The sequence below is a fragment of the Chiloscyllium plagiosum genome, unplaced genomic scaffold, assembly GCF_037043375.1.
Source record: "Chiloscyllium plagiosum isolate Xiang-an unplaced genomic scaffold, Cpla_swu_hap1 HiC_scaffold_13, whole genome shotgun sequence".
NCBI classification, from domain to species: Eukaryota; Metazoa; Chordata; class Chondrichthyes; order Orectolobiformes; family Hemiscylliidae; genus Chiloscyllium; species Chiloscyllium plagiosum.
The window spans coordinates 11,067,139-11,073,560 of record NW_028270151.1 but is presented as its reverse complement, the minus strand read 5'-3'; positions in this window follow the sequence as shown (position 1 = coordinate 11,073,560).

The window sequence follows — 6,422 nt, the reverse complement described above, 5'->3', positions numbered from 1 at the left end:
AATGTGCAAGTGCAATATACAAATAAAAATATAACTGCAATACTTTTGAAGTGATGTGGTGGGAAATTAAACTGAAGCGCACACTACCATTTCTCTAATGTTGAGTTTGTCAGAGAAAAAAACAGTCACATAAAACCTTCCTCGGGGATTGCAATCTTTAATTCGCTTTTACTGGTCCTCCATTAAGTGCTGCATGGTAGACTCTAAAATGGTGCAGCCGTTTTGTTTTAGTTGCTACCATTGTACTTTTGGACTCTGCAGAGGAAATAATCCATCAAATGATTACACTGAGAGATGGGGAAAACGCACGCATACGGAAAGAGGGAGAGAAAAAAAAGATACGTACCAGGTTGTTGACAGGTCTCATACTTGTTGTCAAACATTTACAATTCTGCAAAGCGTTTCTTTCCGCCTTTGAAAATGAGAACATGGGTTATCAAGCACGTATGATTTGGAGGTGCCGGTGTTGGACTGGGGTGGACATCGTTAAAAAAAATCACACAATACCAGGTTATAGTCCAACAGGTTTATTTGGAAGCACATAAGCTGTGTCTATTAGAAAAGATGTATTAGTTTTAACAATGTTGGAGCATTGTCCATACATCACATCACAGTGGTATCTATCGATTGTCCCCGGCTTTAGAAAAGAAACATAACCGAAATCTCAATACTTTTAAGCACCAAGTTCAAATTGATACGCAAAAACTGAAAACATTGCGGTGTTTTCAATAAAGCTTTCAGAAATCGTTCAATCAGAAAAGAAAATAAGTTTAGCATTTGCGATTTGAATAAAAATCCTTTACCATCATAATGATTAAATCACGCCAAGCAGTATCAACAGTTTTCATGTTTTGAGCATTTTCTGGGAGTCAACGGGTTTCAATGACATGGGTGTTAGTTATATATTTCATCGATATAACCAAAATTATCAGCTTAAAGAATTTTTAATAATCGAGTAAAGCATAAAATGGTTTATATGTTGCCTATTTAGTGCTTTCGAATGACATTAACTACTAAAATTAAAGGTACAATCAACATTGCATGAAATAAAGCATATGATGTAACATCACCTTAACCAGATTCGAAATACTGTTTAGGCAAACCGGTGGAAAATTCAACATGAAGCCAACAACAAAAGTGTTGATTTTTCTTGATTACACAGTATGTACATACACAAAACCTATTAATATAGCGATGATCATATAGAGCGAGTACTCAGTCCGAGCGGTTTAATAAATTGCATATTTGAAACCACAACAAAACCAAACTTTCCCATCCGACCTGTATATGCTAAAATAGTGTTTTGTAACTACAAAGGTAATGGAATAACCGGGAAGAGGTGCGCAATAATATGCTACAAGCCAGTTGTTCAATATATACGGATTTGTTCTTCGAATGCGTTCTATTCAGAACCTAAGATAGATTAAACGAGGGTGAAACCAATCAAAAAAATAAGCACTCTTGTTACTTATGCCGTGTTAAGTTTTATGACAGGTGCTTATTACTCCTTGGAGCTGCTATGCTATGAGTATCTTTATCTATACCTTTAGTTGTTGCGGCTTCTACATTTTGTGATAGAATTCAAGGATGAAAAACACAGTGCTGGAAGGTCAGGGGATGGCGTACAGACGAAAAGTGTACTGTACATAGTCTATAAGCAGCAGCAATAAGTGGACAGGGGACTTAATGGTCAAGAAGTATTCAATTTTCTAAATAATTAATATAAAAGCGAATCTAAGTTAATCTTTAACTGGTCCTTGTACGTTTTCAAATTGAATAAGCTGCAAGATCCATTTATTATATTGATATGTGATGAGCAATCTTACGTCACTGAAACGCCAATTTTGTGTAATATGGATATCACGAAATGCAAATAACACATACTGATGTGTATGCTACAAACACTCACACAGAGAGACAAAATTTAGGGGATACATTGCCATCTTGTTTGCCCCTTGATGACAGCAGCCTTCAGCTACCTGGAGAACAACGATCTATCCAAGGCAATTCTGTTTTAAAGATGTGATCCGTTCCTCAATCGTTCGCACGAGTGATCGATTTCAATGCAACCCTGATAAGGTCCAAGTGCATTTTCACTGACAAAAAAGGAAAAAGTGCAGATTTGAAATGAATAGTTATGCCCTCGTGAAGAAAAAAAAACTTTAAATCGCGGGGTTAATGGATTTGATCAATTTAGTTTTATGGGAATTGATATTAAGCTGATATTGCAGTATCAGGCAAAACCAACAGAGAAAAAAGATAATTTAAAAAGTTGAAGGGTTGAATTGAGATAAATGATGCTGATTCAATAAGTCTATCAAGGAACCAGCAAAGTAATTTAACATTTTAATTCTGGCTGTGTATGTATTACAAGTATAAATATGTATGCGGGGACATTTATAGTAATATAATTTATACAGATGTAATTATTTTTGGATTCCATTAGCATGTGTTAGAAGCTGCCGTAAGTGACGGGGAACTGATTTGTCCTGCTCGGTGTCAGTGCTGGAAGGTCAGGGGATGGCGATTATAAAATAAATATTCACCAGCACGTGTAGCACTGTTGGCTGCATTTCCAGTAGGCGCACTGCGCATGTACGGCGGCCGCCTGCACTGACTCCGCCGAAGTTCCAAGAATGTTTCACTCAGATAGAAACCTCTTGATGACACAGCAGTCATTTGGGACGAAGAGAGCCGAGCTAATAATTAAACAGTCTTCCTTTTTTCCTTCCGCGATTGTCTCTGCAGTTGCAGTAGCAGGAATTGCAACGCGGATAAAAAAAAAACTGCAGCTTGCTTATGCTAATTCCCCTTAAACCTTTTTTTGTGTGTGTGTAAAATGCGTCATCTGGTAACTCCGTGCTATTATGTGCTGTCATTCTAACATTGGAATAAATGTTACAAATTGATGGCAGTTTCCAGCTGCAGGTTAAAAATAGCAACGATGTTCCACAGACTGAACATGCTTCTGCAGTTAGTGAATTGCACAGGTCTCGAGAGCTCATGGGCCCTCGGATTGGTTTCTGTAGGTAAACAAGGAGAAATTGGAAAGTCACCAAGATCGAAACAGTATCAACTCCACTCGGGTTAACTTTAGTTACTACGCGATGCTTAACAAACGTGCTTTAAAAGCAAAACACACAAAAAACTAAACACGGCGATATCTTTCGGCACGCATCTACATGTCGATAATCCTGTTTAATTGAATTGAATTGATTCTAGGACGCTTTCTGACAGTGGGACATTTTGACAAAGATGTGTGTTATTTTCCAAAATATGAGCAACTCGCTGTATTAAGCAAGCCAGACCGGAATGAAGAATTCATAAAAAGGCAACACCATTATCCCAAAACCAAACAGGTTCAGTTAATGTCTGTCGACAACGTTAAGTAAGACGCTGCACTTGTTACTGTCTCTGCAATATTTATCCCCACTATTAAGATCAACAACAAAAAAACAAAGCTTTTCGGTTTTATTTTAGAGAAATTTTGACTCGATGTTGTACCGAGACGGAGATAAGCCTTTTAAGTTTTTTTCCACTGTGCGTTATGCGTGTTACCAATATTGTATCTATAAATATTGGCAACAATAATGGAGATATATGTTTGCACAACCGACAGTGAAAACCGCACTCACCCGCTCCCATGTTGCAAGAACGCGCCTCAAGAGGAATAAAATCATCCTGTTTAGTTCCAAAGAGGAAAATGCACTGAGTGTGCTATCATTTCGGCATTCCATACAGTACCTGTATTATATTTTCTAGCAAACAGTATCTAAATCAAATATTGGTCTGAAAGTATTTTCCCTGAAACAGGCCATTTGCGATGTACTCGCCTTCTGTTAAATAATGTTGAATCGTACATTCTGAGGCAAATTCGCGTGGGTTTCAACAATCAATAAAGAAAATATCATTTTTTTTTAAAGAAAAGAAATTAAACAATGAATAAAATCCAAACTGGCCAGCAACATTGATCTTCTACATCGCTGTCCGTTTGAGGCAAGTCAGTAAAATGTCAAACATCTTCTGCTGTCTAAGATCCTTTGGGTATCTTTCATCGCGATGTTGCGAATCGTTGTGCTAGAATTGCAAACAACTAATATTGCTCTGGATTTCCATTTACTAAAGTTGAAAAAATGATAAACTTTCGCTCACATCAGTTCGCCGAGAAGTCCTGATGTCCATCATGCCAACGATAGGTTTGGACAGAGGCGGAGGGGGGGGGGGGGGGGTGGATGGGGGTTGGGGGTGGGGGGGGGGGGAAGGGTGGTGGTGATGAAGACAAGATTGCAACATTCTTTTCAATAAACTAAGAGGAAGCAAATTGGAGAAAGGGTAAAGAAATTGGCCCAAGGAGGTTGACACTTGTATTCCACAGTGTGCAGGATCTCACAATTGTGGCGGCCCTGCAGATCATATTCAAAACACACTGCGCCATTCACACTAACTTTACCTGCCATTATAACAGGCAGTTACTGTTGCATAGGTTTTTAAAAATACCCAACTCCAATAACTTTTATTTTATTTTTATTTGCTCGCATTTCATGGGGGCTCGAGGCATTTGTTGCATTTTTAAAGGGTGGCATTTATCTATTAAACTGCATTCGAAACGGTTTCGTATTCCTGTTTCCAAACAACTTGCTCTCCTACACACCATTGCAAGCCTACACTGATGTACGTTATTGTAACGCTTTATACCAAATACGTTCGCTCAGAGCTCCAACATTGGCTAATGTTGCGTTCGTGTCTTTTATTTCAGCAAGTCGACTTTGATGGCTGCGCTCTCAAAATCCGCAAATCAGAAAACAATTTTTAAAATATCTAAATGCATCTAGGCATAGGCAGCAAGAAAACTCTGCAAATGACCTTTTTTTCAAATATGTTGTTGAGCGAATCCCTCCATCCCACTGGCAGTTCAGTCCCAACAATCCTTCCTTCTACAAGGTGGCGCTCTATGATTGGTTTTACTTTCAACACTGCTATGACTGACTGTTACCGGCTGCTGAAAACATTAATCTAAAAAGTGCCATCCTACAGGCAAACGTACATAAGGCCATGGCTTGATTTTTCCTTTTTTTAAAAAAAATTACAAAAACTAGTACATTGCCAAACATCATGGATGAACGTATCCTCACTGGTTCGAATCAGCATTCTCTGCCTTTCCTGCTTGTCAGTTAAGACAATTTCAAACCGATGTTGGAAAACATCAACATTACATTTCTGAGTATGATGACTGAACTAATATTTACGAATGTAATTGCATTTGGTGCAACATTGCGTTCCCTACACCAGATGAACTTATCTCTTTCTCTAAGCCGCCTGCTTACCATATAGCACTATCCTCTATAGCCCTAATCTTTGAATAAGCAGTTAAACTATCAATCTCATCTCCCGGAAGGTCATTTTCTGTTATGTATTCTATGGACATCACAAGCTTTGGTAACTTTAGCTAGCATCATGATTTGTGTTGTCTGTTGATATGTTGTCTGCTTAATGGGGCGGTCATGCAAGCTACAATGAAGAACAAAGCCCAACAGTTCCAACAAGCGTAGCTAAGTTAGTGGAAGCAGTATAGCCTGCAAATCTATCAAAGTAAATAGCAAGGAGGACAATCTGATTTAGTGAAACAGGCGTTTGGCTACAGTCATTAAACATAAGTAATTTAGATTTTTATTTTTTTCCTCACTTAGCAATTTCTATCAGGGCACCTTTGGATGGAATGGAATTTTAAAAGTGAATGGGAATTAAATAAGTAAAGGCGCAGAAAGGAAATCAGATGGCATAAAATAAATTGTCTTTGTAGATTTAATTTCGCAGTGAGTGGTTGGGTTTAGAATCCTGGTTATAATTCACAGTTTAAACAAAAAACGTAAATTATAAATAATGTCAATTGATACCAGTTATTAACATTTGAAATAGTAAAAACTATGAAGCCACAAAGGCCTTGGCTAATTGCAACAAAAAACCGTATATGTGCATTTTGCCCTTACATATGGAAAGGTTAGGGAAATCTCCCATAATTAAATCTTTAAAAAAGTGTCTACAATACTGCCTAATTGCACAGATATATTTTAAATTTCAAGGCTTTCAAAAAAAGTGTAATATCCATCAACGCACTTCTATAAACAAATGTGTCCGAAAAGGACATATTATTCTTTCCGCTAACTTCCTGTGGAGTCAGACGGTTAGCTTTACGCCACGCATCAATTAAATGCCCAGTGTTAATATTTATGTTGCAAGAGTAATCTTCCCCTCTCTGATATTTTATGGCTGCTACTGCAAGCTCTGAAAAGTTAATTTTAAATATTATTATATAGTGAGCCAAAAATTTTGTTTCATAAATTTAGGTATGAATACTAATTACGCAATAAGCTAATATCAGCAGGGATGCTTTAATCCATTATTTTTATATCTCCAAAGGCAGT